The sequence below is a fragment of the Schistocerca americana genome, chromosome 5 (genome assembly GCF_021461395.2).
Source record: "Schistocerca americana isolate TAMUIC-IGC-003095 chromosome 5, iqSchAmer2.1, whole genome shotgun sequence".
Lineage (NCBI taxonomy): Eukaryota > Metazoa > Arthropoda > Insecta > Orthoptera > Acrididae > Schistocerca > Schistocerca americana.
This window is the reverse complement of record NC_060123.1, coordinates 437,589,002-437,614,836: the sequence shown is the minus strand read 5'-3', so window position 1 is coordinate 437,614,836 and position 25,835 is coordinate 437,589,002.

Below are 25,835 nucleotides of genomic sequence, written 5' to 3'. Positions count from 1 at the left end.
ATGGATCAGATTGGATACTCAAGTAAATGCTGTGAAGGTGAAGTTGTCCATAAACTAGATTGTGACATTTATGACGAAGTGGTATGTGGAGTCAATTCCTTGCAACTCAAATCTTAAGAGAAACACACAGCCAACCCAACATTAATTGCTGCTACAGTACTGAGAAGTCAGACAATGAACACCCAAGACAGAACAAAGTTAGAAAAGACGAACAGGCGCGCTCTGCTGAGCTCAGATTATCACCTAGGAAAATCCCTAATCTGCCGGTGCTGCGGACATACATTACCAAGCTGTCTTCTTAACTGCAAGAACACGATCTGGCATACCGGAGGCGATGTTTGGTTGCTTCGACGTCCCATCGTGGTGATGATAATGTCGTGAGTATAGCCCAAAACAAATTATCCTGGTCTGGTTGTTCCAGACTAAAGACTTCCTATCAATACAAATGCGCCTCTGAGGGAGACGAAGAAGGCCCACCACACAATCACTGACGGTACAGTGATTGATTTTAACAAGCGAAGTCACACAGTAACTCCGATACAGTCAACTTTAGCCAAAACTGCTCAAGACAGACAACATAGGCCGCTTGTACGCAAAACGCTCAATTGCCAACTGTACTCATAAAGTTACGTTGAAGTCGAAACTTCAGCAACTTTGTCAAACACTTACAATTAAATAAAAGTATATTAGACAGCCAACGGAAGGCAGGCTGTCCAGAGCAGCGAGAGCTCAGTCTTGTAACCCACTCCGACCAAAAGGTGAGAGCCAACTCTCTCAAGAGCACCCGTACAAGCTGAACACAGAACATTCCCACCCCCACGACAGTGGCCGTGGTTAAACGTTCCAATCAGCAACTCGAAAACCGGCGGAAAATTCCACTCTGTTGCCAAAGCACTACCTTTCCACCAATGGAATTTTTTGCGCCAATTTCTGCGCCGACTTTGCTACGTCACGGAGCTATGCCCTGAGCAAGCCAATCACAGTTACGATTTTGCAGAAAACGCGGGAATTTGCCTGCCAAGACTGCCTGGGAACACAAGTCATTCCCACGCCTCGCTGGTAGCCCGCCAGAAACGGTTTTCACTAAATTTCTGCGAAGTAACGGAATCTCTAGCCCAGCGGCCCACCTGGGCGTGTCGCTCCCGCTCTTATGACAATGTTGGCATCTGGAAAGCATCCATTCAACTCACTCACACCCGTCGGCTTAACCCTTTCAAGCTCAGGAGGAGTCGCCTGTCACTGGACCACCCACGTGACGAGAGACGCTGCATTGAGAAGTCCGCGTGTGAAGGAATAGCAACTTTTCACCGCATGCAATTAGAGAGGAAAATCGAATTACACAGACTAAGATAGAAATATGAGAGGGGGCTCCTGCCACCTCTCAATTGTTCTGGAAGTCTTGTCCGAAAATTACATTGAGCAGATAGTTATGGAACCAATTCGAGAAGGTAACGTCTTAGACCTCCTGGCCACAAACAGACCTGAACTTACCGAATCAGTTAACATAGAGGAAGGTATCAGTGATGATAAGGCTATGACAGTATCTATGACGACGGGTCCTACAACGAATGTTAGGAGAGGTATGAAGATATATGTGCTCAGAAAGGGTGACACGATACAAATTTCAGAATACCTCAGCAGTCAGCATCTAATACTCTGTGATGAGGATGAAGATGTGGAGAACAAAAGGAAAAAATTAAAGGCATCGTTCAATATGTCCTAGACAAGTATGTTTTGCGCAAGGTTTTACAGGATGGGAAAGATCCAGCATGGTTTAATATCCATGTCAGATTCAAGAGAAGTAAAAACCTAGCTGACAAATAATAGCTGAACGAAGCGAAAATGAGCATGAGGAGAGCAATGAGAAAAGCGTTCAACGATTTTGAAAGTAAATCGTTGTCAACCAACCTGAGTAAAAACCCTAAGAGATTTTGGTCATATGTAAAATCAGTAAGTGGGTCAAAATCATCTATTGATTGTCTCAGCGAGAAGGCCGAAATACTGAATTTGGTGCGCGAAGTTGTTTAACTGCTTCTGGTTGTTTAACCACTGTCGTTCCTTTAAATCGTCGTTTGAACATCGAGATGGCAGATATTGAGATAAGCGATCGCGGAACTGAAAAGCATCTACAATCACTTAGCAATGGAAAGGCGTTTGGACCAGATGAGAAACCCGTAAGATTTTAAAAATATTATGCAAAAGAACTTGCTCCCCTTCTAGCAGAAGTTTATTGCAGATCGCTTGAGCAACGAAGAGTACCTAACGACTCGAAAAAAGCACAGGTCATGCCTGCTTTTAAAAAAGGCTGTAAGACGGATCCTAATATTTATATACCTGTATCGTTGACGTCAATCTGTTGTAGAATTATGAAACATGTTTAAGGCTCAGGAATTATGACATTTTAGGAAAATGAACAGCTTCTCTATAAAAATCAACATGGATTCCGCAAACAGAGATCCTGCGAAACTCAGCTCGCTTTGTTCCTCCATGAGGTCCACAGCGCAGTGGACAACGGCGCTCTGTTGATGTCGTGTTCCTTGATTTCAGTCAGGCATTTGACACCGTCCGGCATTGCCGTTTGATGAAAAAAATACGAGCTTACGGAGTCTCGGAGCAGAATTGTGATTGGATTCAAGACTTTCTTGCAGATAGAACTCAACATGTCGCTCTTAACGGAACAAAATCGAAAGATATAAAAGTAATATCCGGAGTACCACAGGGAAGTGTGATAGGACCGTTGCTGTTTACAGTATATGTAAATGATCTAGTAGAAAGCGTCGGATGCTCTTTAAGGCTATTCGCAGATGATGCAGTAGTCTGTACCAAAGTAGCAACGCCAGAAGATAGAAAGAATTTGGCAGAATGACCTGCAGAGAATTGATGAATGGTGCAGACTCTGGCAGTTGACTCTGAACGTAAATAAATGTAACATATCGCGCATACATAGGAAAAGAAATCCACTACTGTACAGCTACACTAATGATGAAAATCAGCTGAAGACAGCGTCTGCGTTAAATATCTAGGCACAACGATCCAGAGCGACCTTAACTGGTGAACCGTGAATTTACTTTCAAAATCTTTTCTTAAAGAATTTACTTTATTTACTAGCGATTCATCAAGAAAATTAACACATTTAAACACACTATGTGAGCGTGGAAGTAGTTGCCAGGGAGTAACTGATGAAAATGAAATTACCTTTAACAAATGGGAATTTTATTCATAAAAGCCTTTTCAGAAACAGATTTAAAATTTATAAGGAAAAAAGCACCCTCTAAATATCAAGTTACAATTTTATTTAGAGGCAGAAAGAACAATATTGACAGTATGAGTCTTCAGGCTGAGAAGCTTGCCACTCCCTTTCAACACGGTCTTAGTCACGACCGCTCACAACAACCTCTGAAAGACTACACTGGTGCAAATCTGCAACACACCAGATTACTTTAAACTAAAACTTTTAACAAATCACACAAACACATTAACTACGCACCCCGTAAGAGGGATGGAAATGGTACAACCACTCACACTAAGAAATTATTTGCCACCGAAAGTGCAATTTGCTTTTAAAAGGACTCTTGCGGTGGAAGGGTGGCAACTTTATAAAAATAACTACTTAAATAAAACCCATGAAATTCAGACTTACATAAAATGTACAACATGCTCTACATTACACATATACCGCCTCGCAAGATGATAGGCAAGATAAAAACACATTTCAGGAATTCGGCCTTTACACCTTAACTCTATAAATTCGTTAACACCGAATCCGACAAACATGACAGAGGCAGCGATTAACGTATGACAGACTGACAGGGGGATTACTGAATAACCCGAACCGCAGATTGCTCTAACCCTCTCCAACTCCACAAGGGAAAAACGGACCAGCCAATTCACAAATAACCATCTTCCTGCGGGTGGGCAAACGGAGGAGAACGGTGGGATGACCCCAAAACAAGTAGAATTTAACAAGTAAATGAAACACTATATCTCCGATCACTTAAGTTCTAACTGCGACTTCTGGCGAAGACCTGGCGCAGCACCCCCAACGCACTGCCGAACCGTCCGCTGCCAGCCGCTTCAACGGACGCAGGAAGGCGCGCCGATCTCCCGTCTCACGGCGTCGCAGCTCGCCCCGGCCAGCCCGATGTCGTGGTTTCGCTCCTGTTGCTCTGGTGTGGACCGCGAAGCCACTATCCCTTTCTATACGGCGCGGTCCACTGGACTCACGTGGGGACCTCACATGCACCGACACTCAAGGCGGACAAGTCATCTCGTGTCTCAGTGCGCGACCGACCAACCGACCGAACCAACTGCCAATGACCGTTGCCCGAGCAACTCGAGCACACTGGCGGCCTAACGCGCAGACTCAGATGTAGTAACTCAGCCCCGACCGGGCGACCACCAGCTGAGTTGTGTTACTGGCGGGCTGGCAAGACTCTTATTTTCCGGCTTAAAGTTTGATCCATACGACAGACATACTCGCACTCCGACGACAGACAGACACTAACTGCCGCACAAGTGCGAACGAGGACAGACCAGCAACTGGTGACGCGAGACTGACCTAGCCTCCCTCTGACTGACCAATTGCCGAGCTGATAGCGCCCCTTAAATGCACGTGAACAGGCAACCTTTCCGCTTTCCCAACGGAGGGAGACACCAAAGCTGCGATTGCCACAGCGGCACCACAGCCAGAAATGGAGGGCGACTGCTTCACACAACGCGCAGCGACGCGCTCTTCAAACAGCATTTTTTTTTTACCACGGCCCAACTGGAATGACCACATAAAACAGATAGTGGGAAAAGTAGATACCAGACTCAGAGTCATCGGAAGAATCTTAAGGAAATCTAACTCATCCACAAAAGAAGTGGCTTATCAGGCGCATGCTCGCCCAGTCTGGGATCCCTATAAGGTAGGACTGATAGAGGAGATAGAGAAGATCCAACGAAGAGCGGCTCGTTATGTGACGGGTTCGTTTAGCTGGCGAGAGAGCGTTACGGAGATGCTAAACAAATTCCACTGACCTTACAAGACAGGCTTTGTGCATCACAGAGAGAGTTATTATTGAAATTTCTGGACAGTACTTTTCAGGAGGAGTCGCACAACATATTACGTCCACCAACATACTTCTCACGTATTGAACACGAGGAGAAAATTCTAGAAATTAGAGCCAATACAGAGGCTTACCGACAATCATTCTTCCCACGCACTATTCGCAGTGGAACAGGTTTGGAGGGATAAGAGAGAGGTACCGAAAGTAGCCCTCCGCCACACACCATTAGGTGGCTTTCGGAGTATAATTTAGATTTAGATGTTTCCCAAATTACACGCTCACAATACCGTTTTCTACAGGCTTGTCACATAATGGTAAGAGAAATAATTTTGACTGGACACTTGCGTATTATGTCGTGTAAATTATGAAGCGTTGAAGTTTGTTACTATTAGCGTCCTTAAATAATTGCATGACACACATATATTTCTCAGATTCTCAGATGATGTACTTTTCTGAATTTCAATGTCGTTGAAATTCTGCTTTAGCGATGTACTAAGCACTAATGGAAACAAATTGTAGTTTTTTAATTACCCTCATACTAAAATATTTATATATTTATTGTTCTTAAAATCTTAAGAATGTGTAGTACGTTAATATTGGGTGACAAAGAGAGGCGGGGAAGGGCGGGGGAGGGCAACACTATGGTAATGGATAATCTACAGTGAAACCAACCTACATACTGAAGAACATTAACAAAATTTGGAGAGGGTGTAGGCTTTTGTGATGCCCTCTAGCCGTAATAGAGACACCTAATATCAAACATATTGGTAATAATTACGTAAATAATAGTAAATTTTTAATATGCCACGTTTTCAAATTTGACTAAAAAGTATAAAATAATAGTTTCCTTGCCTCATATAGATTCCTAACCACATACAGATAGTTCTGCAAATTCGTGATTGTGAAATTTTATTAGCTATGAAAATACTTGTAAGGTTCAAACGAAATATATGCGGCACATGCAACAAATAATAGTAAGTGGGTCAGTGTTTATGCATCAGTTAGTAAGTAATGTAAGAGGAAGGAGGTGAACTTTTCATCCATCAATTACGTATTGCATGTGCCTCAATTTTTTTGTTTTAAATATAACAGTACTTTCATAGCTCTAAGAAAGCTACAACTACAAATTTTCAGAACAATCTGTACTGAATGTGAATGTATGCTTTCCCGGCGTATACAGCTGGCGAAGAGTTCTCGGGCTTCCATCCAGGTGGCGGTGTCTTCAAACTGCGACGTTTCGGCGAGTGACATACTCGTCATCTTCTGGCGAAGTCGAAGACACCGCCACCCGGCTGGAAGCCCGAGAACTCTTCGCCAATCTGTACTGAGTTAGCAAACTGTATGGAGTTAAGCAAAATTATTTTATACTTTTTAGTGCTTAACAAAAACGTGGTTTATGAAAAATTCATTTTTATTTAATAATTATTTTCTGATTCCTAATCTTGTGTGTGTGAAATTTGTCAATAGATTTCAAGCATTTTGATGGGATTATAAGATGGGCATGTACCAGATTTCAACTTTATTTCACTTTCTTTTCACCTGACTGAACCAATACATTGCTCCTTCCAACGTATATCTCGCGGAAAGACGGTAAATATTAGATATATAACAGCTCACGTGGAAGCTAACCAGCAACCGTTCTTCACGCGAAACACCGCGAGTGGAAGAGATAAATAGGCGAACGGCTGTGGCACACAAAGTACCCTCCGTCACACACCAGACACAAAAGCGAGTTAATATGGCGTTGTCATCCAGTTCTTGGCTATGTTTAAAATTTTAATTCTCTAGGTCTTCGGGAGGTTAGTTTGAAAACAAGCTGCAAAATTTTTACCGAAAAGACAAGCAAGAAAGCGACCTAATAAATACGTGGCTTAATCACCCTAAATGAGGAGCACTCTGTGACTTCTCTCAGAATTGAGCTCAGGATCCGCACCTGGCTAGAAGAGTGATGATCCCTCCACAAAAAAAGACAATTCCAAGGGCTCAGGTACGACATACTGCAACTCGAGGAAGACGGTGGTACGCTGCTCGGACGAGGATAGTGACTCGAGTTGTGCAGGCCCTAATTGGGAGCCAGAGTGCATAGCGTTGACCCGCTGCTCCCGTCCTGATTGGGGTTGAGGGGTCCGCATGAAATGTTGAGCAGCGTGGCACGTTTCCCACTCTGCCGGGGCTGACAGTCGCAGGCTGAAACGGCAGGTCTGCTGCGCTGCAAATGGAGCCGACACGTAGCCACTACCGCCGCTTCTCAAAGCGCTTCCATTCTCATCTTTCCCAGTTTTCCCACAGTCCTTCATTCACTACAGGACCATCTGTGCTTCAGACGTACGTCCTCAAAACTGTCTTCCCCAAATTAAGGCCTATGTTTGATAACAGTAGACTGCTCTTGGACATGCTTCAGGTACATGAATATGTCACTCACTTCACCAAAAGAAATAACTTCCATAATAAAATCTTAAAAAACAAAACATTTTAATGATTGCGATGAAATATCAACAAAGTTGATTAACGCATGTTCTTGTGAGTTTAGTACAATTCTAAGTTACTTGTGTAACCAGTCAATTATAACTAGGACTTTCCTGACTGGCTAAAATATGCAGATGTTAAGCCTCTATTCAAGAAAGGGGATAAAGAGATACCAAAAAACTACAGACCTATTTCACTTTTGCCAGCATTCTCAACAATTTTAGACAAAGTAATGTACAGGCTGCTTCTCAACCATCTGACCACAAATAACATATTATCAAGAACACAATTTGGATTTCTGATAGTTCTGATACCGAGAAGGCTATTTACACCCACAGTGAAAATGTACTTAATTCATTAAATAACAAATTACAAGCAGCAGGTATTTTCTGTGATTTGTCAAAGGAATCTGGTTGTATGAACCACAAAATCCTTTTAAATAAATTAGAAGTCTATGGTCTCACAAGCAGTGCTGCAAAATGGTTCAATTCATACCTCACTAACAGGAAACTAAGGATGTCAGTGCAAGGTACTAGTGAATTAAGTCATCAGTCATCATCAGAATGGGAAGAAATTACATGTGGTCTCCCACAAGGAACCGTCTCAGGGCCATTGCTTTTTCTTGTGTACATTAATGATCTCTCATTAGTTACGCTGCCAGAGGCAGAGTTCGTTTTATTTGCAGATGACACAAGTATTGCAATAAATAGTATGTCGAGTGTAGTTCTAGAAAGATCTGCTAATGATATTTTCATCTTCTTCTTCTTCATGTGCCGTCTCCTCTAAGAAGGTTGGCTGTCATCATGGCAATTTCTGATCTTGATTTGGCTGATCTAAGGAGTTCTGACGTTGAACAGTTGTACCAATTTTTTAAATTGTCAATCCAGGATGTCCGTCTTCTACCCCTCGTTCTCTTCCCACAAATTTTCCCTTCTAGTATTATTTGCAATATTTTGTAATTTACTCCCCTAATAACATGGCCTAAATATTGTAGCTTCCTTACTTTAATAATTTTAATTAATTCTTTTTCCTTTCCCATTCTTCTTAGGACATCTTGATTAGTAATCCTCGACACCCAACTAATTCTAAGTATTCTTCTATATGCCCACATTTCAAAAGCTTCTAAACTGTTCATGTCCATCTTTTTCAATGTCCACGCTTCCATTCCGTATAATAATTTTGAGAATACATAGCATCTTAGCAACCTCATTTTTGTGTTTAAACAAATGTCTCTCGAACAGAATGCATTTTTCATCTTATTAAAGATACTTCTGGCCTGTCCTATTCTCGATTTAATTTCTTCTGAGCTTTCAATCTCCTCATTTACAATTGTTCCGAGATATTTAAATTTACGTACTTGATCGACTCTTTCCCTATTGATTGTAAGATTTTCTTGTTGGTGTGTTTTAGATATCACCATGAACTTAGTCTTGCTTACGTTGAGAGTCAAGCCAAATTCTTCACTTTTTTCTGCGACTTTGTCAAGAAGTAATTGTAGATCTTTGAGGTTTCCAGCTAGTAGTGCAGTGTCATCAGCAAACCTAACATTGTTAATGTTTAGCCCATTCACTTTAATGCCAGCTATTTCATCTGATAGAGCTGCCTGGATTATGTCTTCTGAATACATATTAAACAATAAGGGTGAGAGAACGCAACCTTGTCTCACACCCCTCTCTATTTCTATATCATTCGATAACTCATTTTCTACCTTCACGGTTGCGGTTTGATTGTAGTAGAGGTTATATATAATGCGGATGTCTTTCTTATCAAGTGTTTTCTTTTCTAACAATTCTATGAGATGATCATGACGAACTTTGTCAAATGCTTTATTATAATCCAGGAAGCACACATATAGTGGCTGGTTAACCTCCATACATCGTTGCGCTAATATGTTAAAAGCAAACAATGCTTCTCTTGTACCGAGGGAACTTCTAAAACCGAATTGTGTTTCACTTATACCTTCTTCTACTTTTTTGTATATTCGTTGGTGTATAACTTTTAGAAATATCTTTAAGGTGTGACTCATTAAGCTTATTGTACGGTGATCATTACAAGTTTTGGCATTAGCCTTTTTGGGTAATGTAACAAAGGTAGATGTCAACCAATCCCTAGGAATAATTCCTGAATTATAAATATCATTAAACAATTGTACAAATATATCTATATGGTCTATTCCTATGAGTTTCAGGATGTCATTTGGTATCTTATCCGGTCCAGGGGCTTTTCCTGTCTTTGATTTGTTGATAACATGTAATATTTCTTCTTTCGATATGCTTGGTCCTCGTTCTCCGATCATGTTATCATAAAATTTTTGATCTTTTCTTGTATCTTCAAATAGTTCTTTGACATATTCTGTCCACCTGTCCAGTTTACCTTTAACATCAGGAATTATTTTGCCATTTTTATCTAACAATAAACTTGTACTTTTCTTTTTATTAAGTCCAGCTAAATCCTTAACTTTTTTGTGTAAGTTGAAACTATCATGTCTTGTTTCATAACTCTCAATTTCAGAGCATTGTTCCTTGTACCGTTCTTCTTTTGCTCGCCGTGTTTCTTTTCGTATTTCTGCATGTAATCTTTTATACTCGCTTTCATGTCTATTTTTAAGTATTCTTCTTTGTTCCATCAATTGTAATATCTTCTCTGTCATCCACTTCTTTTTCATGTTGTCGTGTTTGGTCGCCATTGTGTTTTTACATGCATTATTTAATGTGTCTTTTATAAGTTCCCATTTGCCATCAATGTCTTCTGTTTGATTATTCTTTATCCTAACTAATTCCTTATTAATCTCTTCAGAAGTCTTTTGTTTAGTCAAGGGGTCTCTTAGAATAGTTGTATTTATATAGTCCTTCTTTTGTTTCTTTTGTATGGCTTTCAGTTTCACATGGAACTTTGCTACTAAAAGGTTATGATCAGAAAATATATCAGCTCCTGGATATGTTTTCACACCATGAATAGAATTTTTGTACCTCTTGTTTATAAGTATGAAATCAATTTGATTTCTGCAAACTTCTTCATTACAGTCTCTTGGTGATTTCCAAGTATAAAGTCTTCGTTTAGGGAGTTTAAAAAATGTGTTTGTAATAGACAGATTGTTTTCCTGGCAAAATTGTGACAGCAAATCTCCTCTTTCATTTCTTGTTCCTACACCAAAAGGTCCAATAAGATCACCTTCACTTCCTTCACCTATTTTGGCATTAAAATCTCCCATGATGATAATAATGTCTCTGCTTTTTGAGGTTCCTATTGCTTGTGTTAATTCTTCATAAAATTTTCCTATTTCTTCTTGGTCTTTGTCGGCTGTTGGAGCATAGATTTGGATTAAATTAATATTTGTTTGTTTTGTTTGTAAATGTAGACTGATTACTCTATCTGAGATTGGTAAAATGCTTTTGACAGATTTACTAGCATACTCATCTAAAATTATTCCTACCCCATTCCTGTGCTGGCTATCAGAATTTCCCGAGTAATATACTTTCATGTTGTCAATGGTCATTTCTCCTGAGTCAGGCCATCTTGTTTCACTTACACCCAAAATGTTAATTTTTAGGCGTTTCATTTCTTGTATAACATTATTTACTTTGCCTGGTTGGTATAATGATCTTACATTCCAAGTTGCTATTGTTGCATTATTTTTGTATTTACTTGTGGCATTGTTCAAGGCTCTCCCCCCCGGAGATCCGAGTGGGGGAGTTGAAACTCCGGATAATTTGACATTGAACCCTGCCATGATGAGTTTTCCTGGGGATATCCATTGGATCTTTAATGCTGTGGTTTCCCGTTGCCTTCAGCATCCTATGCCGTTGACCACCCTTGGTGATTCTTCCGTCTTTAGGAGTGATTTCTCACTCCAAGGACAAGAGGGTGCCCCTGCTTTACCAGCTCATCCGCCCTCTAGAAGGTCGTTGGCTTAGTAGAGGGTTCTCCTTATCCCGGGAGAAACTCGGTCGCCAGAGCCTCGTTAGCGTAGCAGGGGATACCACGTGCCGGAGAGGTTGACATTTGTGTGGGAGAGGCTATTGGTGACGCATCCCACACCTTACCCTATTTTCATGGATATTAATAAATGATTTAAAGCCAACTCACTGACATTAAACTTCGAAAAGACTCATTATATGCAATTCAGAACCTGTAAGAGGTTTCCACCCAGCATATGCATAAAGTATGAAGAAGAGGAGATAGAAAATGTTGACAGTCTTAAATTCCTGGGATTACAATTTGATAATAAATTCAGTTGGGGGGAGCACAGCACAGAACTGCAGAAACGCCTTAACAAATCTGTATTTGCAGTTCGAGAGTTAGCAGACATAGGCGACATAAAAATGACAAAGCTTGCATACTTTGCCTACTTTCATTCCATAATGTCATATGGTATAACTCTTCAAGTCAAACAAAAGTTTTAGAGTCCAAAAGCGTGTAATACGTATTATTAGTGTAGTAAATTCACGGACGTCCTGTAGAAACCTCTTCAAAGAACTGGGTATACTAACTACTGCCTCTCAGTATATTTGCTCATAATGAAATTTGTCCTAAATAATATAACTGTTTTTCCAACAAACAGCTCAATTCATACATACAATACCAGGAACAAAATGATCTGCACAAGGACTTAAAAGCACTTACTTTAGTTCAAAAAGGGGTCCACTACTCAGGAACACTCATCTTCAATAATTTGCCAGCAAACATAAAAAATTAAGTTACAAATAAAGATCAGTTTAAAAGGAGCCTGAAAGACTTACTAGTGGCCAACTCCTTCTACTCTTTTTTAACAGAAAAAAATGATGTATTGTATATATTCATACTATTAGTATTGTTATTTTAGCAATAAAAAAAAATTGACATGTTGCACATCCACGAGGATCTCCTTAGCACGGATGTATGGAACGAAAAACTAATCTAATATAATCTAATCTAATGCCCTTTCTGCCTGCGCTAGTCTCGTTTTTTATGGCCTCCTTGCTTCGTCTGTCATATGTCATTTACATTTCTATGCAGCAAAATTCGGTAACTTCGTCTACCTCGTGATCACTAATTTTGATGTTATAGCTATTGCTAAGCTCTTTTTTGCTACCTCTCATCACTTCCGTGTTTCTTCGGTTTACTATCAATCCATATTCTGTACTCATTAGATTGTTTAACACATTCAAGAAGTCCTGTATTCTTCTTCACTTTCACTGAGGATATATACGGTGAGAAAAATGACAGCTGACTTTAAATGACAAATGAATACTATAAGGAATCCGTTAAATTTCAGTCATTCGATAAATCATACAAATTTTAAGGCTGTCAGTTCAACTAAATACGGGATTACATCGCGAACAACTTCAGTTTCAACGATAGCATAGATAATGTTGTGGAGAAGGCGAACCATAGGCTGCGCTTTGTTGGCAGAATACTTAGAAGATGCAATAGATCTGCTAAAGAAATAGCCTACGCCACACTTGTCCGTCCTCTGCTAGAGTACTGCTATGCGGTATGGGATCCGTACCAGATAGGATTGTCGAAGGATTTCGAAAAAGTTCTTACAACGAGAGTTAGTTTTGTATTATAACGAGGTAGGGGAAAGACTGTCACGGACATTATGCGCGACGTGGGATGTCGATCATCAAAACAAAGGCGTTTGCGGTTGATCTGTGTATGTATCTGTGGCGGCATGTTACTGATTTTGGAAAAAAGAACCATTCATGTAAAAATGAAACACACTGAACAACTAACTATATTCTGCCAGATATTATGAGCAATTACTATCATTACTACACTACTGGCCATTAAAATTGCTATACCAAGAAGAAGTGCAGATGATAAACTGGTATTCATTGGACAAATACATTATACTAGAACTGACATGTGATTACATTTTCACGCAATTTGGGGGCATAGATCCTGAGAAACCTGTACCCGGAACAACCACATCTGGTCGTAATAACGGCCTTGATACGCCTGGGCATTGAGTCAAACAGAGCTTGGATGGTGTGTACAGGTACAGCTGCCCATGCAGCTTCAACACGATACCACAATTCATCAAGAGTAGTGACTGGCGTATTGTGACGAGCCAGTAGCTCGGCCACCATTGACAAGACGTTTTCAGTTGATGAGAGATCTGAAGAATGTGTCGGCCAGGGCAGCAGCTGAACATTTTCTGCATCCAGAAAGGCCCGTACAGGACCTGCAACATGAAGTCGTGCATTATACTGCTGAAATGTAGGGTTTCGCAGATGGTTGTTGTCTTGCAAACGTCCCCATCTCTTGACTCAGGGATGGAGACGTGGCTGCACGATCAGTTACAGCCATGCGGATAAATGCCTGTCATTTCGACTGCTAGTGATACGAGGCCGTTGCGATCCAGCACGGCGTTCCGTATTACCCTCCTGAACCCACCGATTCCATATTCTGCTAGCAGTCGTTGGATCTCGAGCAACGCGAGCAGCAATGTCGCGATACGATAAACCGCAATCGCGATAGGCTACAATCCGACCTTTATCAAAGGCGGAAACGTGATGGTACGCATTTCTCCTCCTTACACGAGGCATCACAACAACGTTTCACCAGGCAACGCCGGTCAACTGCTATTTTTGTATGAGAAATCGGTTGGAAACTTTCCTCATGTCAGCACGTTGTAGTTGTCGCCACCGGCGCCAACCTTGTGTGAATGCTAAAGCTAATCTTTTCCATATCACAGCACCTTCTTTCTGTCCGTTAAATTCCGCATCTGTAGCAATTTTCATAGCCAGTAGCATATTATTAACTACTATTAACTGAGGTTCCCTCCTTCTGCAACACAACACTAGCGCCGGCCGAAGTGGCCGAGCAGTTCTAGGCGCTACAGTCTGGAGCCGCGCGACCGCTACGGTCGCAGGTTCGAATCCTGCCTCGGGCTTGGATGTGTGTGATGTCCTTAGGTTAGTTAGGTTTAAGTAGTTCTAAGTTCTAGGGGACTGATGACCTGAGCAGTTAAGTCCCATAGTGCTCAGAGCCATTTGAACTATTTGAACAACACTAGCTCAGAAATTTAATGGATTAGGATATACACTAATGACCCAAAAAGTTGCGACCACCTGATTAATAGCTCGTTTGTCCGTCTTTTGAAAGAAATACATCACTAATGCTGCATATCGGGTACCCGACAGTTTGTTGGTAGGTTTGTGGAGGTATGTGACATTAGATGTCTACGCACAGGTGATGTAATTCGCATAAATAACGGGCCACTGATTCGCCTACGCGGCGTTGGCGCCCTCTAGCGATCCGGATGGGTTCCATAGGATTAACATCAGGCGAATTTGTCACCGAGACGTCACCTTGGGTTCACTATAGTGTTCCTCAAACCACTGTAGCACGGTTCTGACTCTGAGACCCGGACAATTATACCGCTGAAAGATGGCATCGCCGTCGGGGAAGACACCAAGCATGAAGGGACGCAGGTGGTTCGCAGCTGTCAGCGTGTTTTCGATTACTACCACAAGTCAAATAGGAGCGCAGGAGAATGTCTCCCATAGCATAATATTGCACCCGCCAGCATTCGTGTGTGGCGCACTTCACATTTCGAGCCGCTGTCCACCTCGATAACGGCGTTTGTGGAGACGCCCGTCGACCGCGTGTAGCAAAAATGTGATTCATCCGAAGAGCCGACACGTTTCCATTGATCGACGGTGGAATCCTGATGGTCTCGTGCCCGCTGCAATCGTAATTGACGGTGTCGTTGGGTCAACATATCAGCACGTCGGGATGATCTGCTGCGGAGCTCCATGTTCAACAACATACGACAAACGGTGCATTCCGAAATACACTCCTGGAAATGGAAAAAAGAACACATTGACACCGGTGTGTCAGACCCACCATACTTGCTCCGGACACTGCGAGAGGGCTGTACAAGCAATGATCACACGCACGGCACAGCGGACACACCAGGAACCGCGGTGTTGACCGTCGAATGGCGCTAGCTGCGCAGCATTTGTGCACCACCGCCGTCAGTGTCAGCCAGTTTGCCGTGGCATACGGAGCTCCATCGCAGTCTTTAACACTGGTAGCATGCCGCGACAGCGTGGACGTGAACCGTATGTGCAGTTGACGGACTTTGAGCGAGGGCGTATAGTGGGCATGCGGGAGGCCGGGTGGACGTACCGACGAATTGCTCAACACGTGGGGCGTGAGGTCTCCACAGTACATCGATGTTGTCGCCAGTGGTCGGCGGAAGGTGCACGTGCCCGTCGACCTGGAACCGGACCGCAGCGACGCACGGATGCACGCCAAGACCGTAGGATCCTACGCAGTGCCGTAGGGGACCGCACCGCCACTTCCCAGCAAATTAGGGACACTGTTGCTCCTGGGGTATCGGCGAGGACCATTCGCAACCGTCTCCATGAAGCTGGGCTACGGTCCCGCACACCGTTAGGCCGTCTTCCGTTCACGCCCCAACATCGTGCAGCCCGCCTGCAGTGGTGTCGCGACAGGCGTGAATGGAGGGACGAATGGAGACGTGTCGTCTTCAGCGATGAGAGTCGCTTCTGCCTTGGTGCCAATGATGGTCGTATGCGTGTTTGGCGCCGTGCAGGTGAGCGCCACAATCAGGACTGCATACGACCGAGGCACACAGGGCCAACACCCGGCATCATGGTGTGGGGAGCGATCTCCTACACTGGCCGTACACCACTGGTGATCGTCAAGGGGACACTGAACAGTGCACGGTACATCCAAACCGTCATCGAACCCATCGTTCTACCATTCCTAGACCGGCAAGGGAACTTGCTGTTCCAACAGGACAATGCACGTCCGCATGTATCCCGTGCCACCCAACGTGCTCTAGAAGGTGTAAGTCAACTACCCTGGCCAGCAAGATCTCCAGATCTGTCCCCCATTGAGCATGTTTGGGACTGGATGAAGCGTCGTCTCACGCGGTCTGCACGTCCAGCATGAACGCTGGTCCAACTGAGGCGCCAGGTGGGAATGGCAAGGCAAGCCGTTCCACAGGACTACATCCAGCATCTCTACGATCGTCTCCATGGGAGAATAGCAGCCTGCATTGCTGCGAAAGGTGGATATACACTGTACTAGTGCCGACATTGTGCATGCTCTGTTGCCTGTGTCTATGTGCCTGTGGTTCTGTCAGTGTGATCATGTGATGTATCTGACCCCAGGAATGTGTCAATAAAGTTTCCCCTTCCTGGGACAATGAATTCACGGTGTTCTTATTTCAATTTCCAGGATTGTACTTTGTGTGTGCACCGACATTGTGCTCTTTCGAGGTGCCACGGACCACTATCTAGCCTACTTTACAGAGCACTCAAGCCTCCGAACCCGACGTTCTGCGGGCCTATGGGGTATCGTCTCAGTTGTGCGACTGGATTCGCGATTTCCTGTCAGGAAGATTGCAGTTCCTAGTAATAGACGGCAAATCATCGAGTAAAACTGAAGTGATATCAGGTGTTCCCCAGGGAAGCGTCCTGGGTCCTCTGCTGTTCCTGATCTATATAAACGACCTGGGTGACAATCTGAGCAGTTCTCTTAGGTTGTTCGCAGATGATGCTGTAATTTACCGTCTAGTAAGGTCATCCGAAGACCAGTATCAGTTGCAAAGCGATTTAGAAAAGATGGCTGTATGGTGTGGCAGGTGGCAGTTGACGCTAAATAACGAAAAGTGTGAGGTGATCCACATGAGTTCCAAAAGAAATCCCTTGGAATTCGATTACTCAATAAATAGTACAGTTCTCAAGGCTGCCAATTCAACTAAGTACCTGGGTGTAAAAATTAGGAACAACTTCAGTTGGAAAGACCACATACATAATATTGTGCGGAAGGCGAGCCAAAGGTTGCGTTTCATTGGCAGGACACTTAGAAGACGCAACAAGTCCACTAAAGAGACAGCTTACACTACACTCGTTCGTCTTCTGTTAGAATATTGCTGCGCGGTGTGGGATCCTTACCAGGTGGGATTGACGGAGGACATCGAAAGGGTGCAAAAAAGGGCAGCTCGTTTTGTATTATCACGTAATAGGGGAGAGAGTGTAGCAGATATGATACGCGTGTAGGGATGGAAGTCATTAAAGCAAAGGCGTTTTTCGTCGCGGCGAGATCTATTTACGAAATTTCAGTCACCAACTTTTTCTTCCGAATGCGAAAATATTTTGTTGAGCCCAACCTACATAGGTAGGAATGATCATCAAAATAAAATAAGAGAAATCAGAGCTCGGATAGAAAGGTTTAGGTGTTCGTTTTTCCCGCGCGCTGTTCGGGAGTGGAATGGTAGAGAGATAGTATGATTGTGGTTCGATGAACCCTCTGCCAAGTACTTAAATGTGAATTGCAGAGTAATCATGTAGATGTAGATGTTCTGGCCGGCCTGAATGGCCGAGCGGTTCTAGGCGCTACAGTCTGGAACCGCGCGACCGCTACGGTCGCAAGTTCGAATCCTGCCTCGGGCATGGATGTGTGTGATGTCCTTAGGTTAGTTAGGTTTAAGTAGTTCTAAGTTCTAGGGGACTGATGACCTTAGAAGTTAAGTCCCATGCAGCTGATATAATCGGTATCTTCCCTTTCCTTTCCTTCCTACCCCGTTCACCCTCTGGTTACATACTATGTTTCACGGCTGTCGATTCCTCGTTATGTCTGTTCTTTCGAACGTATCCGAAATAACAGACACCATGCATTCACATAAATCATATACTTCTCCTTATCACTTTCAGATTCTTTATTCTTCACAATTCAACTTTTGTCCATGTTTCTGGACCACAGCCCGACCATCATCCTTGACCACTAGCCACCAACTGTCTTATTCCAACGTCTCGAACGCATGTGGTGTCTATCTGGGATTCTTCGACCTTTAGCTTCCAGAACCTTCTAGAGCATCAGCGATATCACAGACACCGGAAATGAGCTGCTAATCTTTGGTAAGGTATCGATAATGGTACCTTTACTACATTAAGCGATCGAATCCCTTTAGGGGCTTCTTTGAATTCTACACGGCAGTGCTATAGGCCTGGTAGGCATTTGACTCACCGATGCTTTCGTGTCCTTCAGTAACTTGACAGTGCGAACCACAGGAGGAATGTACTCTTTATGTTGAGCTTACTGTCTATGAAGGCGACGATTTTTGCGAAACCTTACTGGATCCACAGTGATGTCGATGTCTGAGATGCACACCAGTCTCCAACAAGCTATGTCACATAGAAGAAGGAATTGAGTGCCAGTTACGAGAACTCTGTCATCAACAAGAACTGACATTTAACTCTGGACATACAGGAACACACAGACCAAGCTGAACTGCCGGCCAAGGTGGCCGAGTGGTTCTAGGCGCTACAGTCTGGAACAGCGCGATCGCTACGATCGCAGGTTAGAATCCTGCCTTGGGCATGGATATGTGTGATGTCCTTAGGATAGTTAGGTTTAAGTAGTTCTAAGTTCTAGGGGACTGATGACCTCAGAAGTTAAGTCCCATAGTGCTCAGAGCTATGTTTGAACGAAGTTGAACTGCCTCCTTCAACAAAGAGTGCTTCGATGCAAACATACAGACAATTTTCTAGTAAGCTTCAATGTTCGATAAGCAGTTATAACTCAGAACGTACCAGAAATCAAAAAATTTTGACTTACCAATGAATGAAAGTTGTGGAAATCGAACCAGTCTCCGCACTTCGCCAGCCAGCCATAATAACCACAACACTATACCGTACGACGCACAGTATGCGAAAAGGTCTTGGAATAATGGGTCCTGTTGGAGATGGAGTGCTTTGCCCTCGTCCAAACTTTGAACAGCAGTGCGTAGCCAGTTGAAAAAAATTAATGAAGGCGGGATAAAAGCCACGTGGAGAAAGAGGTGAGTACATGCCTTAATATCAGACCGAAACGACCTGTGAAAAGCCTATAGGACTAAACCTGCATTCTTCCCTCTGTTGACAACTGCATAAGGCAGTTGTTCTAAACGCCTGCAGAATTAAAAATGGTTCAAATGGCTCTGAGCATTATCGGACTTAACATCTGAGGTCATCAGTCCCCTAGAACTTAGAACTACTCAAACCTAACCAACCTAAGGACATCATACACATCCATGCCCTAGGCAGGATTCGAACCTGCGACCGTAGCGGTCGCGCGGTTCCAGACTGGAGCGCCTAGAACCGCTAGGCCACAGCGGCCGGCCCTGCAGAATTACATCTGGTTCTTGGAGTACATACGTAACGAAATGATGACTTGTTGTTTTAAACTGTTACCATTATATCAATACTATGTAAAAACGAGTGACCTCATAAATATCGGTAATATGACTAACAGCGATGATTCTAGTAAAAATAATACTGATGATGATGAAACCAGATTGAATTATCAGTTAACCAACTGAATTTTTTTTTAAAAATTGAAGCAAATTAAAAACAGACGTTATGAAATGGAAAGAAGATATCAGAAATTCCAAAAATGACAGAGATGACACAAGAAAACGTTTAGAATTGGAAAGCTTTCTGATCCAAAGGCCAGCGGTGTCAAGATGAAAGGCTGACGAACCGAAAATAAAAACAGGAACAAGTTGGTCCAATATGAAACAAAAGACTGCAGAACGAAAGAAATGTGGGAAAACAGAATGATCAACCGACACAATACTTTGTGTAGTTCTAACTGGGCTTTGTCAGAACCGAGCAACAAAAAATCTGATTACAAGACTACATTGGTCTTGCGGTTTGATTTGAAAGACTACAGGCGACTCTAAGTTAACATCCTGACAGAAATCACTTTAACTTGTAAGCCTTCCACCTGTCTACCTGCCGGCCGGAGTGGCCGAGCGGTTCTAGGCGCTACAGTCTGGAACCGCGCGACCGCTACGGTCGCAGGTTCGAAATCTGCCTCGGGCATGGTTGTGTGTCATGTCCTTGGGTTAGTTAGGTTTAAGTAGTTCTAAGTTCTAGGGGACTGATGACCTCAGAAGTTAAGTCCCATAGGGCTCAGAGCCATTTGAACCATTTGCACTTGTCTACCTGACCATGCGCCTGCTTAATTGATTCTGTCCTCTGACAGTGATGCTAGACTGCACTGGAGATATCGCTTTTATCAGAATCGTAAATGAAACTCGAATGCTGGGAAAAATTTAATGAAATTATGGCCGTGTCAGTTCTGTAGTCCATTATTGAACGGTGATTAATATATCAACAAGGGATTTATCAAAAAATGGTTCAAATGGCTCTGAGCACTATGGGACGCAACATCGGAGGTCATGAGTCCCCTAGAACTTAGAACTACTTAAACCTAACCAACCTAAGGACATCACACACATCCATGCCCGAGGCAGGATTCGAACCTGCGACCGTAGCGGTCACGCGGTTCCAGACTGAAGCGCCTAGAACCGCTCGGCCACACCAGCTGGCAGGGATTTATTTTTTATAAAAAATGCGTGGAATTTATTAACCCTAAAATAGGACAAGTAACACAAGTTAAGAGAGACGAAAAATAAATCATGAACTGTTGGCAACACAAAAGAAACCACAAATAATTAGCACACCATGGGGTAGCATTTGGTTAGCAAAGACTAGGGTTCACCTGTTTAATCTAGTTACCCTGGCTCAAAACATGGGTAATGCAATCTGAAATTATCCGACACTGAATAGACTTTGATATATTTATTCTGCAGTGAAGCTACACTACGTTGGTGCAGCTGAGAATAAGTAGTGAGACTGTGATTCTGTGTGCCTTAACAAGCCAGAGCTGCAATGTTATACCCCTTGCTGGATGCATAGTGCTGTCTCAGACACCGTCGTTGTCTCGAAACGACCTGTAAAAGCCTATAGGACTAAAGCTGCATTCTTCCCTCTGTAGCGATGTGTGGCGCCTGTAATTCGTTATCACGGGCGGAAAGTATACTAAATCGCAGGCAGGTGATCTGTCAGACAGGTCGCAATTACTCCCTAACGGAGCCCTGAAATCTCGGCAGATTCCATTGTGTGGCACACCTGTTCGCCAGTCGTATTGCGGACAAATTTGACTTACTTATATACGGCAGTGTGCGCAAAGAAATCAAATGTCAAGGCAGCAGTCCTGATACGAATAAGACTGTTCTTGGCACAACGAGTTGTTCAAGATGATTGAGGTCTAAACTGTTAGTACAGGGTTCCCAGTCAAGACGAGTGGCTGAGCGATGTCACGCTCAGGACGTGTGTCCCAAGTGTAACCCACTCATAACAAGAGTCAAGAGCAAAATCGCCTCTTCTGACCAGAGTCTGAATCAGAAGCCACAGTTACTGCGCTCATCCCCTTCCATTAAAACTTGGTAACCTCCAAAAGAGCACCAATGCAACCATCCCCACACGGGTTTTGTGCCAATTACAAGACTCCACAAGCACCAAGTCTCTCCTCTAGCTCGTCTGCTCATTCTCCCAGCCAATAATAACTAAAGTTAATAACTGTAGCGGCACCACCGTTTAGGATAGGGAAAGTTTTGCGCGATATTCGGAGCATGAGTTACAACTAAGTGAGGGCCAGATTGCAGTAAGTTACGCATACCAGCGATTGCGAAGGCAGATAGAGGCCTCACGGGCATAGAACTGCCAGAGAGGGCGCACACAGCAGTTTCCATGGCTCCATTCACAGGCAGAAGATGGCCACTGGCCAACCTAAGTGTTATGCATACGTGACACAAACCGGCGTGCTTGGCAAAGCAGAGGTGCGCAGCTGAGTATAAATAGGTGCCGTTTTCTAACGAGATTTATTGAATTGTGACAGCTCTCCTGGACGGCGAGTCATATCACACTGCCGGGCTACACACTGCTACAGATGGGGCGACAGTGCCCCAGTCCATGGCAGGTCATTGGTTCGACCCTCTGAGACCAGTGTGGGGTCCACAGCCAGCCAGCTGCAGGCTACTCTTCAGCTCGCTACCACGGGCAGTCATCTCGGCTCCCAACACACACTGGAGACTTCCAAGGCGAGGGTCGCAGATACGGAGGCCAGATAGCGGGCGCTTGTTGGTCACTGCGATCTCAGACATGCCGGTGAGAAAAAGGACACAGCTGGCCACCTGCAGCTCACACTGAGTGACGCTGAGTCGGCAGGGACGCAGACCACAGAGTCAACCGCAGCATTCTGATGACGCCACACTCCGCTGGCATACAAGGCCAGCTTGACACAGCATTTGGTTCCACAGGTCACTGGAGTGCTACCTCAGCATTGAGGGGCCTCTGACACGGACCACGGTGAATAGAGCATTGTAGTGGAAACAGATAAATCATTTGGAAAGTTCTCGCCGAGTTTTAATACAGCACCTTCTGGCACCCATCCACTACATTTGGCGTCCACACTACATTTGGCGTCTGTTATCCACAACATAACATTTTTTTCCCTACTGGAGAAGCAGCCAATCCCTGACTCGAAAATTTCTGAGCAGGTACAAAAAGACATTACAGTCCTGGATAGTGTATGCCATGGCCACTTCAGGCAGCATGTTTTGAGAGTTTTTGATTAGGCCTAAATTGAACAACACATTTATCACAGAGATCATTATCAGAAAGGGCCGAATGTTACAGCATGTCTGACCAGGAGGCACAGATAAACGAAGACTACAGCTTTTTTGACCCAACGTAAACCATTTCAGAGTTGCCATAAATGTTGTGTACCATCCTAAGATTCTTCCAAAGGCACACGACTTCCCAAATACTCGGCAGGTGGTGGGATGAAACCAGCTGATGGCTCCATCTATAGTGTCCGGTCTAAGGCGAACACAGAAACTCTTCACACAATGGGCGTCTACAACACTGCTGGAAAGCCTTGATCAGGCGATCCTCTTGCTCTCCTGTGCCCCTGTCTCCGCCGTGGCCAGAAACACGTAACAGGCACATCCAGGTAGGCAGTTTTTCGCCTCTTTGGCCGAGAGCATTGTCTGCACACCAGCACAAGATATTTTCAGGACCAGCATGCTGCCCCTGATAAGTGCTTTGAGATGTCCCTCACCCTAACAGCTGGAAATGGCTTCCAAACCCCAAATGTCCACTGCCAGATTTACTCTTAAATGACCAAACCACCTGCTTGTTATCAACTCCAGAAGATACTATTCAAAGGAGAGCTACCATAAAGATTCGGCATCCATTAACAATGTACTGCTCCCAGAAATGCCTGCTCATGTTGATAACTTCCTGTTGTCTCACAAAAAGTGATGTCTACAGTGTAATAACAACATTAAAGAATAGTCGTGAATTTGAAAAGAAGTGAGAGAGTGACTTGTCCTCTCTCTGATCATAGTCTATGTACAGTCAACTTAAAATAAATTACATTGTTTAAAACAGAGTGCATATTACCCAGACTATATTCATCCAGTTTTCCACTCATCTCAGTGTTTATGACGTTCCATCTGCTTAACTATTTCACACATTGTTATAATCTCTTAGGCAAATTCAATGGTATATGCACATACTGTCTGCAAAATGTGTTGCAAGTTAGTAATAAAAAAGTAATCAATTCAAATGGCGTGCCTTATGCTGAAATTTTACTGCATGAGGGATTAACTGCTTTCCTTTCATTCTGATGCAAGACACCATGTGATTAATTTTGTTTCAGCAAAAAATGTTTCATCACTTTCTGTGGTATCTTCAGTATGTTTTATTTGTTTTCTTTCTGAAACTATTATTGTACGTCAGTGTCTTATGGAGGTTATATAAATTACTGCTTAAAGCGATTTACATCCATAAAGGTATGCTAATTAGTCATCAAATTTTACGTCAGCTTATATACACGCCTAAAGATATGTCTCAGAGCAGAAGCATTAGACATTATGCTATGGTGAACATTAGCCTACAATATTAATTTGGGAAATAAGGTAGCACCAAAAAATTGAAAGTAAAACACTAAATAATAGGGCACAATAAAGCGTTTTTCTGACTGAAGTGGAAGAAAAACAGAAAACGTTTCAATGTTCGCAGATAGCAAGCTGTGGAATTAGTGGAAGACGTAAAACTACCAACGTATAAAACTGGATAGCGTAATGCGAGGTATGTGAGCAGTTGTACAACTGTCTTTTTTTCCAAATTAGTGCAGTAGGCCTAATTCTCAGCAGCCTGCTGAGAGATATATAGTACCCCTTCTAGAGTAACCGGACACCTTTTAGTGGACATTAATCTAGTGAGTGTCCACTCTTCGCCTTTATGATGGCTTGAACTCTGCTCAGGTCACTTACAGTGATGTGTCTGAATGACTGTGAAGGAATGACAGCCCATTCTTCCTCAAAAGCCGAAACCAGAGATGGTTGTTCGAGTCTGGAGCGTCGTCGACATCCTAACTCATTCCAAAGGCGTTCCGTGGTGTTCAGGACGGGACTCTCGCAGGCCAGTTCAAATCAGAAATATTATTGTCCACAAACCATTGCCTCACAGAAGCTGCTCCACGACAGTGTGCATTGTCATGCTGATACAAAAAAAAATCATCGTCCCTGAACTGTTCCTCTTGTCATTAATACCTCAACTCTGTATCTTCAGTTGTTTCTGAAAACTACCGTAAAATTTGGCGCCTAATTACACCTCCATTCATAAAGCCTCCGCAAGACATTGTCATGTACCACTAATTTCCAAAAAGGAAATAGATCAAAAACCACTGAGGTGGCAGATAAAGTGTTGAAAAATGTTTGTGTTTGTATAAAGCAAAACTATTTAGATGGTGTCTTAAATAAGTAGAAATTTTTCTACAACAAAATTGGCAAGCAAATGTCTGGTTGATCGTGGTCCATATGGTCTATCTTCGCGCCTGCGTGCCCGGACGCAGACCCAGCTCAAGGGGGCTCGTCCCCATTTGACAAAGCAGGCAGCTAGTGCCCCACTGGCCGGTCCTTTGAGGCGGATTTAGCTGGCCGTCCGCCGTCAGAGCTCTGCTGTCGCCGCCCCCGGAAAGCGCCGATCGTGCAGTGGCGCGTCGCCGCTCGTCGCGTCCTACGGCCGGAACAGGTCGCTGCGGCCCCCGGCCCTGCGCCATGAATAATTCGCCGCGCGGCCCGCTGGCGAAACGGGTTTTAATCTTTGATGAGCCCCGCCGCTCGGCGGTCGCGGCGGACCCGCTGCGGCGCGGCGCGTTGCTCTGCGGCGTACGCCACGCACCTAGCGGCCGGTGTTGTGACGTCACCACAACGCCACCGCTGCTGCCGCCGCGCCGTGGTCCCGTCCACACTCTGCGGCGACCGGTTTGGGATTCACTCAGATAACAAGTGTTAACTAAAATTTTCTTTATCGGAAGGACTCTTCCAGGCCCTCAGCTGGATCTTCTAGACAACCACTGAACTGTTCAATCGCTGCATTAGCATTACTTTTTATGGTTTCGGTTTGAGTTTGTGGACAGATCTGTGATACGATGCTGTTAACAGACTGGTCTGGAGTGATA